Below are 13,757 nucleotides of genomic sequence, written 5' to 3'. Positions count from 1 at the left end.
AGGCACTGTCCCTGGTAGGGTGGGGGAGCCAAGGCAGGCTCAGAGTCTGCCCAGCAACTGGGAGTGAAAGGCCCTTCCCAGTGAGTTCGGGAAAGGGAAAAAGCCATTTTGGAGACAATCTGGAGCCAGTTAGGGCAAGGGAAGGACTGGCTATGTGAGGAGTTGGGGAGTCTCAGGCCTGGATGCCAGGTTACCCCTGAGAACTGGCCCCTACGGACCTGAAAGCAAAATCCCTCAGCTGCTAGTCCAGGGCTGCTGCCTGCTGGGAGTGTGTCTGGAAGCTGGGCTGGGAGATGACAGTTTGTAATTTAGTGTAGTTGTGTAACCTGCACCTTGAGCCCTGCACCCCTTTGTGGGGAGGGGAAATCTTGGGACCTATGCAGCCTGATTCCTGCCTGAAGAGGATCCCAGCCAGCTGTGACCAGCTCCTCTGCAGTGACTGGGAAGTCCAGAGTCAGCTCTGACCCTGAGGATCATTCATGGAGTTTGTTAGTGCACCATCTTTTAGTTAGTCAGTCAGGGAACTTGTTTTGGGGACCCCCTACTGCCTGAACTGTGTCCACAAGCTAGGGCGTGAGAGTTGGGAATTTTATAACCTTTGAGTTTGTCACTATAAGGCAGGTTTTCTAATCATTTAGTAATTCTTGTGACTCTTCTCTGAACCCTCTTCAATGTATCAACATCCATGTTTAATCATGGACACCAAACTGGACACAAGATTCCTTCAGCAGTTACACCAGTGCCAAATACAAGGTAAAATAACTTCTCTACGTCTCCCTGAGATTCTTCTTGTTATCATCCAAGGATCACATTGGCTCTTTTGGCCACAGGCTCACACTGGGAGTTCATGTTTAGACAATTATTTCTTCACATCCCCAAAACATGTTCAGAGTAATTGCACTTCACACAGAGTTCAACATCATGTAATCATCACCTACATTCTTTGTCTCGAGATGTAGATAGCTACATAGCTATATTAGAACGCACATTGTTTGCTTCCACTTAGTTTACTAACCAATCAAGATTGGTCTGAACCAGTAACCTGTACACATTGTTTTCTATGATCTCCCAGATGTGAGACCTTTATACCTAAATACCAAAATCCTAGTAGTTCCATGCTCTTTCTGTTGAATACTATATCACAGATGAGCATGATGCCTAACAGTTAGAGATTGGCTTGTCCCCTGAAACATGTGGGCTTAGGCGTTCCAAAATATTTATTTAACTGTAGTTATTGAAACTGGATAAGTTCACGATCGATATTTATGTTCAAATCCTTCCTGATACTTGCTTAGCTCATGGCATAAACTACCTCTTGTAGCAAGGAGTTCCTTAGTCTGATTAGGCACTGAGAGTTAATTGAATGTCCTCTTGCTCTTTTGTTATGAGGCAGGGAGAACACATTCTCCATTTCCCCTCTACCACTCAGTATTTTATAAACTTTTCTTATGTTTCCTCTTCTTCAATTCCTTTGTAAAGTAACAACCCCAGCCTTTTCAACCTCTCTCCTTTTGAGTTTCACAGGGCCCTTGATCATTCTAGTTGCCTTTGCCTGAACACCTCTAGTTTTGCAATACTCTGTCTGAGAAGGGTGCCCAGAACTACACAGAGGAGTCCATAGGAGGGAGAAACATTGACTGACTGATCTCATGGCACTGTATTTTCTGTATGATTCCATATCTCATTTCCTCCAGGATCCCAATGTTTTTCTGTTCCTGTCCATGTTTGCACTGTGAGCAGGTTTTCACAGAGCTCTATACCATGGGGAGGAGGGATAGCTCAATGGTTTGAGCATTGGCCTGCTAAACCCAGGGTTGTGAGCTCAGTCCTTGAAGGGGCCACTTAGGGTTCTGGGGCAAAAAATGGTCCTGCTAATGAAGGCAGGGGGCTGGACTCAATAACCTATCAAGGTCCCTTCTAGTCCTAGGAGTTAGGTATGTCTCCAATTATTTTTTTCTATGTCATGACACCCAGATTCCTGTCCTGAGTGTATACGGTTAAATTAGAATCTCGTAAGGTGTTTGAAGAGTTCAAGATTTTCCCTCCAATGACCATATAAGTTGCAGTTATTGATACGAAAATTCATCTGCCATCAAGAAATCCATTTACCTGACTTGGTTAGCTTCTTCTGAGGAGTTCTTTGGACATGGCTATGGCCTAAATAATCTGGTGCCATCTGTAAATGTTGCCACTGCACTGCTCACCCCCTATTCTAAATGTGTAATAACTATTTGTTATAAAGTGTTTAAAGACCCTCACTGTGTTTCTCTCCCTTCACAGGAACCTTGAGCATTTCTGAACCCGATCGACGCATCAAGCACCTTATGGCAGCTTTCAACCTCTCCCGCCCTGGCCCTTCAACATTCATCCTTGCTGGCATCTCTGGCCTGGAAGTTGCCCGTGTCTGGATTGTCATCCCTTTCTCTATGTTCTACGTTATCGGCCTGTTGGGAAATGTCATGGTTCTGTTTGTTGTAGGCAAAGAGCAGACCCTGCATAAGCCAGTGTACCTGCTGGTCTGCATGCTGGCACTCACTGACATCAGCATATCTACCTCTGTCATACCGAAGGCATTGTGTATATTTTGGTTCAATTTGAATGGCATTACTGTGAGTGGCTGCCTCACTCAGATCTTCTTCCTTCATGTGGTTTCTGTTTTGCAGTCAGCCATTCTCATGGCAATGGCCTTTAATCGCTACGTAGCCATATGTAAACCTCTGTGATATGCCACCATCATCACCAATGCACGAATAGCTAAGCTAGGGCTTTGGGGTTTGATAAGAGCTGTTCTTTTCATTCTGCCCCTGCCTCTTCTCCTGAGCAGGCTGCCATTCTGTGCCAGCAACGTTATCCACCATATGTATTGTGAACACATGGCTATAGCAAAGATGTCCTGTGGGGATATCACAGTCAACAGGATGTACGGCTTGGTGGTAGCATTTGTAGTCTTAGGGTTAGACCTGTTGCTCGTTGGCTTCTCATATAGTCTGATCACCAGGGTAGTCCTCAGAATCTTCTCCAAGAAAGCTCATCAGAAAGCCCTCAACACCTGCATAGCCCACATCTGTGTCATGTTGATGTCTTGTACTTCCTTCCTCTTCTCCACAATAACACGCCACTTCGGTCAGGGCATTGTTCCACATGTTCACATCATCTTGGCCAACCTCCACTTCCTCATCCCCCCCACTCTTAACCCTATCATATATGGGGTCAAAACCAAAGAGCTTCGTGACAAAATGGGATTGCAGAAGATGATTGCTTGGGGCCGCTGACTTTAAACCTGCATGAGAAGATTGGGAAGAGCTATCTCCTTGTTAATCAAGGGTGCTCTCTTCTAATTCTGTTGAGCTCAACATTGTGGAATTTCATAGTCTGAGAAATTCCTCACACATAATGTCTTACCACTCCTTCACCAAGCATGCTTTCTCCGTTGCTGAGTTCCTTCTCCCTCACTGTCACTTGATCTCTTTCAGTGTTGCCCTTCAGATTGAACTTTCCACACACCCTATCTCTCGGCCTTTCCGTGACTTCCATACTAAGAGAATATATGCAGCTTTCTGATGTCGGGTGTCCTTCCATTAAACCCTGCGTGAACATGGTTCTAGATCAGTTCAACTAACAAAAGCTGCACTTTCATACAGCCCAAGAAAAGAAATAAACTACAGTGTTGAACTTCTTTATCACATGTGCAATGATTCAGTGACTAAAATTCACCTGCGTTTTCCATGCCCAACACTTCAGGAAGTCCGGCGGACAAACCAAATGTTTCCATTGGAAAGTGCTAATAAGATAAGTGTATAAAAACCTTGGGTCTAGATGCCTCTGATATTAGAGGTTTATTGAAAATTAGGAAAAGTGATTATCAAGTAGGAGTCACTATGACCTATGTTTTATAGAAGATATAAATATTTGCTAATACAGCATACTTTGGAGCAGTCCTCTGAAGCCATCTTGAGAGAAATTTTTCATGACACCATTTCTCCGCAGCAGGTAAGCAACTAGCTACTGGTTTATAAGCTACCCTCCAATGAGGGTGCTTATAAACCAGGAGGCGACAGAATACGGAGAGGCTGCAGCTGGGACAGTCCAGCCCATCCTAAGTAGGTAGAGGATGGGATAGTCAGAATCAGCCTCAAAGTGGAGCAGATGTGATGTGAAACATACCTTGGAAATATATGACGTTGAGGGAATAATATATGGACAAATGGGATGGGAAACCCACTGAGGAATAAACCTGTAAAGTTTTTTCAGAGGAAGCTCATTGAGTTAACAAAAATAAATGCCGTTGAAGTGTACAAAGCTGTTAATATAGAGGCTACTTAGGCTTCTTACTATGTGGCTTTGCACATTGCCAAAGCTGGTAAACCACACAACATAGAAAAGAAACTACTACCTCCAGATTTAAATGATGTGTGTGCAGTGATGATAGGAGAGAAAGCAGCATCACAGATAGATGTGATCTCACTTTCTAATGACACAGTTACTCACCATATCGTGGAGATGCCCACTGATGTAAAATAGCAGCTCCTAGAAATTATTCATCACAGCCTAAATTATACAATTCAGATAGATGAGACTTTAGATATAGTTAAACCTCAGAATTATGAACTCACCTCATTTGGAACCAGAAATACACAATCAAGCAGCAGCAGATTAAAAAAAAAGAAAAAAGAGCAAATTCAGTACAGTTCTGTGTTGAATGTAAACTACTAAAAATAAAGGGAAAGCAGCATTTTTTTCTTCAGCATAATAAAGTTTCAATGCTGTATTAAGTCAATGTTCAGTTGTGAACTTTTGAAAGAATAACTATAACGTTCTGTTCAGAGTTATGAACATTTCAGAGTTGCAAACACTCTCCATTCCCAGGGTATTTATTACTGCAAGGTTCCACCATATATTGAATCCTGCACTGCTGCTGGTGTATATTCATGTTGCTACAGCAATATATTTAATAGAGAAATTTCTGCTTTATCACAGACTGTGAAACCAAGCAACTGGTGAAGAGCTTTTTACATTGTTAAATAATTTTGTCCAAGACACAGGCCTTGATTGGGAACATTGTTTTGGAATTTGTAACGATGGAGCACAGTCAATCATGAGATGGCATAGCAGGGTCCTGACAAGGATACAAGAAGTAGCTCATACAGCAAACAGGAATTCTTGTATGAGTCTCAAACAGACATAGGCTGCTGAGAAGATGGCAGAAGAGCTCAGCAATGCTCTTTCAGTTGCAGTAAATGTTGCAGATTTTATAAGGCCATTGTGGAGAAACTAAATGAAGTCTTTGCATCTGTCTTCATGGCTTGAGATGTGAAGGAGATTCCCAAAACAGAAACATTCTTTCTAGGTGACAGAGCAGAGGAACTTTCCCAGATTGAGGTGTCACTAGAAAGAGGTTTTGGATGGATAAATTACACAGTAATACACTCCCAGGACCAGATGGATACTGGTACCACGACTGTTCAAAATATTCTTAAATGGTCAGGAAAAAAGGGTGAACAGTGATGTGGCAAAGCTATCTATGTGCAAAGCACAATGCAAAGAGTTAAAAAGGGATCCCACAAAATTCTGTGAAAGGACAATAAAATGTCAGATGAAATTCAATGTTGAGAAATGCAAATAATGCACACTGGATAACATAATCTCAACTATTCCTATAAAATGATGGGGTTTAAATTAGCAGTTACTGCTCAAGAAAGAGATCTTGAAGTGATATTGGATAATTCTCTGAAAACATCAACTTAATGAATTAGCAGGAGCATTGCCAGAGGATCAAGGGAAGTGATTATTCCCCTCTGTTTGACACTGGTGAGGCCACATCTGGAGTACTTCATCCACTTCTGGGTCCCCCACTAGAGAAAGGATGTGGAAAAACTGGAGAGTGTTCAGCAGAGGGCAACAAAAATGAACAGAGGCTGAGGGAACTTGGATTATTTAGTCTGCAGAAGAGAAGAGTAAGGGGGGATTTGATAGCAGCCTTCAACTATCTGAAGTGGGGTTCCAAAGAGGATGGAGCTCGGCTGTTCTCAGCGGTGGCAGAAGACAGAACAAGGAGCAAAGGTCTTAAGTTGCAGTGGGGGAGGCTTAGGTTGGATATTAGGAAACACTCTGTCACTAGGAGGGTGGTGAAGCACTGGAATGGGTTCCCTAGGGAGGTGGTGGAATCTCCTTCCTTAGAGTTTTTTAAGGCCCAGCTTGACAAAGCCCTGGCTGGGGTGATTAATTTGGGGTTGGTCCTGCTTTGAGCAGGGGTTGGACTAGATACCTCCTGAGGTCACTTACAACTCTAATCTTCTATGTTTCTATGGTTCAGTGACTGTGCAGTGGGAGTCAAAAAAACTTACAGATGTAGGGAATCATTAGGAAGAGGATAGATCCTAAAACAGAAAATATCATATCTCCTCTACATAAATCCATGGTAAGTCCACATATTGATTACTGCATGCATCATCCCATCTCAAAAAAGATATGTTGGAGGTGGGAAAGGCAATGAGTTCCACAGGTTGACTCTTTGTTGTAGGTACTACTTCTCCTTTATGTAAACCTGCTGCCTACTGATTTCCTTGGGTGACACCTGGTTCTTGTGTTGTGGGACGGAGTAAACAAGACTTGCATTTTCATTTTCTCCACACCATTCATGAGTTTATATCTCTCTATCATATTCCTTCTTAGTCATCTCTTTTCCAAGCTGAGAAGTCCAAGTCTTTATAATCTCTCTTCAGATGGAAGCTGTTCCATACTCAGAATCATTTTTGTTCCTCTTCTCTGTACTTTCTCCATTTCTAATCTTTTTTTGAGATGACACAACTAGAACTGCAGGCAGCATTCATGGTTTGGTATTTGTATACTGGCACTCTTATATTTCCTGTCTTCTGAGCTATGACTTTTCTAATGATTCCTAACATTATATTATTTTTTTAACTGCTGATGCACATTGAGCAGATGTTTTCAAAGAACTATCTACGATGACCCCAAGGTCTCTTTCTTGAGAGGTAACACAGCCTATTTATACCCCATCATTTGGTATGTATAGTTGGGATTATGTTTTCTAACGTTCTTTACTGCTATCACTTATCTTTTAATAGCCTACAAGAAGTTACTCCTAACCTATTTGTGACACTGCATCCCATATTCTTCATAGTTGTATAATTATGATATAATTATGGCTTAATTATGATACATTTTGTAAAATATAGGTCTTCTCAGGTGTCATTGGAAATGTTATTATTTGCTGAAAAATTGTTTCCTGTTTGTGTGAATGTGTTATTTTTTGAACGTGAAGTTATGAATATTGACTATGTAGCTGTATTTCAAATATAGTTACACTTGGGTGACATCCACTAGGCAAAATGCTTCCAGTATAGACAGCGGGTTTTGAGAAGTCTACTCAGGGTAGTGGGCCAATAAGGGAAACAATAGGCCTGAGGAGAAGCTTATCCCACATTTCATGAGCCTTCCTGAGAATGCTCCAGACACCCTGTGGATAATGACTGCTATGATTCTGCAGCACATGCAAAGGCATGTGACCAGATGACATCACACTGAATTCCTTTTTGGATACTTATATTTTTCACAAGATGAACTAGGGACTGTTTTTGGAGCAAAGGATTGCTACCGTAAAGTAAAGTTGTATAACGTGGCATGTGACATCATCTAGTGGCCTCATTAGATGGGGAAAATCTCAGTTTGGTTAACTCAGGCTTGTTCTATATCCTTCCCACATTGAGAGGAGGGTGAACTCTATTAAGGAGCTTACATTGTATACATCCCTATGCAGTGCAAGACAGTATAATTTTGGGGTTATAGTCCACTAGGGCTGTTGTATGGGGAGATTTTGGCAAACCAGTAAAGTGCCTGAAACCACTATTGCTTATTGCTAAAAGCACCCATGTCACCAGGATGTAGAGTGGACATTCAGCAGCCTCAGCTTAACCAAGGCAGGAGGGGAGCGGGTTTTGGGTGCCAAAGAAAGGGCAGCTTGACCTGTGTCTTTCCTGATAAGAATTGTGTTGAAGTTGCTGATACATGCATTTTAGAAGAGCAGGATGTGCCCTCAGGAAAGTCTGTTAGGGCCTCAAGACTGCAAACTCTGGGAAAAACCCACACCTGGTTAATCATTACTCAGAAGGAACCTCTTGCTTGACCATTAAAACTGCTTTCTTAACAAGTTTTCTTTAAAGAACATGTCAGTGTATTACTAACGTATAAATAAGGGGAAAAAATTGAGATAGTTGGACACTTCAGGACTGAACTCTCCCTCTGCATACATCTTGTGGTCCCCATCAGCAGAAGGAAGTTTAGCCAACAGAAGCCTGTCGCTGTGTCATTCGAGAGCCACACTCAGCTTCAGTAATTATTGAGGGTTGGGGGTGTTTTACTCACCTCTTGCAGACATATGTAAATGTTTGAGACTAAGTAAAGTTTAGCTTTAAGTGAAAGCATACTTGTGTTGCCCTGTTTGTGCCAATCATCAATCGTTGGACAGCCGTGTCTCCCCTGATTCATTTCCTGACACCACCTCACACAAAGTAAAAGTTACCAAGAGTTTTGGGTTGAAAGAACCCCGGGTAACAGAATTTGGCAGCCCCAGCAAGGATTGGTAGAGAGGAAGGAGATGTATGGTACAGACAGTTTGTAGTTCGTCCATTGCAATAGAAGGTAAAAGACAATGGGGAGGGGTCGCTCCCTACAAGTTCCTGTGCCGCAGTTTGTGAGTTAATCTACAGATACATTCCATTACCGGGACTTGGAACACAGGCTGATTGAGTGCTCAAGTGGAGAAATTATGTCCAGAGACAGGAAAACAAAGGGAAAACAAGAACAGTTGAAAATGAAGGTGAGAAACAGCTTGATAGATTTTGTAGAAGAGTACGGGGATAATGGACCCTGGAAGCCTGGTGCCTTCTCAGGCCCCTGGAAGCCTGGTGCCTTCTCAGAGCCTTCCTGCAGTGCTACAAGCAATGGGATATCTGGGGGTACGTCTTCACTACCGGCTGTATCGGCGGGTAGCAATCGATTTCTTGGGGATCGATATATCGCGTCTCATCTAGACGCGATATATCGATCCCCGAACGCTCTCCTGTCAACTCCAGAACTCCACCAGCGCGAATGGCGGTAGCAGAGTCAACAGAGGGAGCTATGGACATCGATCTTGCACCATGAGGATGGTAGGTAACTCGATCTAAGACACTTTGACTTCAGCTACACTATTCACGTAGACGAAGTTGCATAACTTAGCTTGATCCCCCACCCCCAGTGTAGACAAGCCTTGGGTTAGTGCAGGAAGGTGGGGAGGTCCGAATGTTAGGACAAAGACAAAGGCTGCTTCGCCTGGGTTGTGGATGGCTGCGACAACACTGGATCAGGAGATAGATCAGTTAAAAGACCAGGTGCAGGAATTGGAAAGAATCAGAACCAAAAGGACAGTGAAGTGATTAATTTGAAGGCAGAATTGGATGCTCTCAGAGCTACGTCTCTGACACAAGCAGCACAGATTGTAGGAATACAGAAGCAGGTATGTGACAGTGAGTGGGTCAGTAGCAAGTTGCAGGAGGAAGTGCTTGAGTTGAAACAGCAGACCATGGAGAGCAAAGCTGCAGTTAGAAACCTTTTAAAGGATTCATGAAGCAGAAGCCAGGCAGACCACGGGGAATGCTGGAGACAGATTTGTGCCCTTCAGGCTCAGTTGGGAGAGCAAAGGGGGATCATGGCAGCGATCAGAGGGAATTGTAGCTGAGAGGAAGATGTAGACTCAGAGGAGGATCACAATGCATAGTCCACTTACTTCAATTATGAGCTGAAGGACCCTGGTGAGTTCACTCTGGATCCCATTGGCAGTCTTCATATAGTTCCCCACGGAAATCACTGGAAGAGCTGCAAAGGCCTCCCCCGATGGCACTCATAGTGAGTACCTCTGTCACAAAAAGGGAACCTGAGGCAGATCAAGCAGGAACAGAGGAGTGGGTGGAGACTAGACATTTTACCCCCGACCAGGTTAGGGCAGTTGGGAAATCAGTTGCCCCGCTGAATAGGAGCACAGCCTTGGGGTGGATGGTAAGAGTATCTGGAATGGCTGGATTCACTCCAGCTGATGTGGAAGCAATATGTCCCCTGAGGATTTTGCTGGGCTCCCTTATGATATCCAGATGGAGGCCCCCCTGGAGGAGATGATACAAAGAAGCATGTAAATATGAAGAGGGAAGTAATACACACCCTCTTCCCAGGAGAAAGTCCCATAGTTATATTTCACTAGGAGAAGCAACAGGCCAGGGAGAGAGTAGAAAGTTATGTAGCCAGAAAGAAATTGGTATTGAGACATTCTGGGCTGACAAACGTCATTAACCCAGACTTTGCAGCCCTGCTTTTCAAACAAGCTTTAATCCAAGGATATATCCCTCTAATTCGTATGGATCTGGCAGCAGTCTGAACAAGAGATATTGAGGATAGAGCAAAGCAGGCCTATGAGGTCGAAAAGGACATGCACTCTCCTGAAAGAAAACCTGATAAGGTGGCTGCTATAGCCCTTCCAGGTAACATACAGGAAAAGGAAAGAGGAGACCGACCCCATAAGGGTCAAGGCAGAACCCCCGACCCATGACGTGGGAAAGTTTGAAAGCAGCTTTTAAAATAAGAGGAAAAGGAAACAATAAACCAGCTGCCTACTGCTGAACTCCTAGCAAAATTGGCAGAATGTGAACTGGCTGAGCACTGAGGAAAAAGCGCCAGTGCACCACCAATCGCTGCCCTATACAGAGGCTGGGGACCCCAGGAACCCCCAGTTGTGACAAAAGTCCTGTGGCACCTTATAGACTAACAGACGTATTGGAGCATGAGCTTTCGTGAGTGAATACATGTCATGCATCCAACGAAGTGGGTATTCACCCACGAAAGCTCATGCTCCAATACGTCTGTTAGTCTATACGGTGCCACAGGACTCTTTGCTGCTATTCTAGGAATAGACGCTCTGAGGGAATTGAGAATGTTGGTTGATTGTGATAAAAGAGTTTTGTGAGAAATGCCCCCTGGCACCCCATGGGAGCCTATGGAGATTTCAGTCAGCTATCGAATAGCAGCCCTTAAGGCATCTGAGGAATTGGAATGGCCTGCTTGGCCTCCAGAAGTTTTAGCAATTTCAGAGGTGTGGGCCCAGAATAAAATATAATGTGGTAAAATTGATGCAGAAATCCTAGTCACAGGCCCTGATCCTCCACCCCAGAAGCAGTATCGATATAAAAAGGAGAGAGGAGCCAGTGTAAAGGAAACAGTTGATGGACTTTTGAGCCAAGGAGTTTTAGTGGAACAGCCCAGCACTAACAATGCTGCCCTATGGCCTGTGCTTAAGAGTGATAGCAAAACCTGGAGACCTGTGACAGATTTTTGCCCCCTCAACCAGGTGACTCCACCTATGGCCCCCATAGTAGCTCAATATCCAGAGGTGATGGCTTCCATTGTCGGAGGGGCCTGGTGGCTGTTAGTTTTAGATTTGGCTAACACTTTCTTTGTCATCTCCTTACACTAGGACAGTTGCTATAAATTTACTTTCACCTTGCAGGAAAAACAATTGTGTTTTGCCCGGGTCCCCATGGGCTGGAATAATGCACCTATAATTTGCCATGCCAATGTAGCAAAAATGTGAGAGGGAAAACCTGAAAGGGATAGTGTGATTTCTTATGTGGATGATGTCCTGGAGGAAAATTGAAAGGTGTTGGACAGAGTGCTGCAAAAGAGTCAGGGAACAGAGTTTAAAGTAATCCCAAAGAAGGCCCAACTGTGCTACGAACAGGTGCACCATCTTGGGGTAACCCTAGGACAAGAAGGGCGCTCCCCTGACCAACAGAGGGTTGAGCTGATCCCCAAACTCCCAGCCCCCACAAACGTAACCGCTCTGAGATCCTTCCTGGGCGTGGTTAATTTTTCCCCAGATTGTATAGAAGAGTTTTCAGAAAAAGCAGCCCCGCTGCATGAATTGTTAAAGAAAGGGGCAGAATGGAACTGGGGCCCGCAGCAATAGGAAGCCATGGCCCAGTCGAAACAAACCTTGGCCCGAGCCCCAGTCCTATCATATCCTCGGGTATGAGAACCATTTGTATTACAACTGACAACTACAGACAAGGGAATGGGAGCTGTTCTGAGCAGAGCCATGGGACAGGTCTCCGACCTGTAGCTTATGCCTCCAAGACCCTGAGTGAGATAGATAAGGGATTCACTCCCTGTGAAAAGGAGGTGCTGGCACTTGTTTGGGTACTACAGCATTGGGAATACCTGGTGGGTATTGTTCCCTGTGTAACTAAAAACAACCCACTCCCCAGGGAAGTATGTACTCACTGGTAAAATCAACAATGGCCATGTATCTAGCCCTCGATTCGCAAAATGGACACTTGCTTTGTGAAGCAAAAATGTAGATATGGAAAAAACCCAGTACTGTCCCCAATACCTTACGGCTGCCTGATAGAGGGGGAAAGCATGAATTCCCATTATCTGAGCCATTGTCTCAGGAGCCATTGCTCTTTGAGGGAGTGGCCATGCTGAGTGAGATGCTGGGAGTAGCAGACATTGTTTGGTTTGTGGACGGCTCTTGTTTTTACTAAAACGGCCATCTGCATGTGGGCTTCGCTGCTGTAAAAGTGCCTAGGGGTGAGGTGCTGAGGGGACAGTGTGCACCATATTCTGCCCAAGCAGCCAAAATTGTGGCTATAGCAGTTTCCCTCAAAAATACCCCCACCACCCAGGAGGTAGCCATTTTCACAGACTCAGACTGGATCCTTCAGTCCCCAGTGGATTGGGTTATGGAATGGAAAAAGAGGGGAACAGTTTAGTCCTAAGTAAGAAAAAATATACTTTTTTTGTGTATATGCAGTGCCAAAATCTGAAGACAGGTACAAAAGGGGTCTGCTTACATGCATGCCACCCCTACCGTTTAATTCACCAAAAGCCTAAGGATATAATTAAATTAAAAAGCCTATGCAAAAATTTCAAGAGAACATTGAACACATTGGCTTGAAAAGCAAAGTGTCTAAATAAAAGGCATGATATAACAAGATACTTTTAATTTGATGCTAATGTTAAACATTGGTATACAATTAATTTTAATAAGTACTCCTGTAGCAATGTATAGTGTGTGTGATTTTTGGAAAAAGCCTTGAAGGTCATGTGATAATGATGCTTCTCGGCTATTGACTGTGCATAAACTTAAAGCTTAGCACAGCAGAAAAAAATGTTACAAACTTGGTCTGCTGTATAAGAAGAAAGACTGAGTTACACCACCTCATAAGTTTAATAACTGAACAGTGGGATAATTTCCCCTAAACCCCTAAAGGGTAGGAGCCATTGAAACCTGGCTTGCCTATAGAACAAAAACAGAAGGGGTAATTCTTCTGTTTTGTCTGCAATCAGCAAAGGTATTTGTGAAAGGAAGGTATATTTTAAGCAACAATATTCCACCCCAAAGGGGGTAGAGACATGTTCCTTTTGTCTTTTAGAAAATCAGGAAAAGCTGGTACCAGCTGAAGAGCAACCCAGGATACTGTGGATCTACTGTCATCACAAAGATTGTGTTTTGTGTTTTATATTTTGTCTTGTGTTGTTTATCTGGTTGCTAGCATTGTTGTGTATTATGCTACAAAAAAAGCAAATACTGCATTAGGCAGAAAAAGATTAACAAGCATTTTAACTGTATTGACCAATTATTGACCAATGTTGCCAGAAGAGTGGAGGTCAAGAAACACCCGTCTGTTAACAGGGAAACAGCCTTAGGTGGT

General features: G+C 43.6%; 1 pseudogene; it reads left to right on the top strand.

Moving 5' to 3' along the window:
• Nucleotides 1–695: 695 nt before the first annotated feature.
• LOC127044294 (olfactory receptor 52P1-like) lies at nt 696–3,272 on the top strand (annotated as a pseudogene).
• The last annotated feature ends 10,485 nt before the right edge of the window (nt 3,273–13,757 follow it).

This window comes from Gopherus flavomarginatus, chromosome 1, assembly GCF_025201925.1.
Source record: "Gopherus flavomarginatus isolate rGopFla2 chromosome 1, rGopFla2.mat.asm, whole genome shotgun sequence".
In the NCBI taxonomy this organism is placed as follows: domain Eukaryota; kingdom Metazoa; phylum Chordata; order Testudines; family Testudinidae; genus Gopherus; species Gopherus flavomarginatus.
The sequence above is the reverse complement of the archived record's forward strand: the minus strand, read 5'-3'. Positions and strand labels throughout refer to the sequence as shown.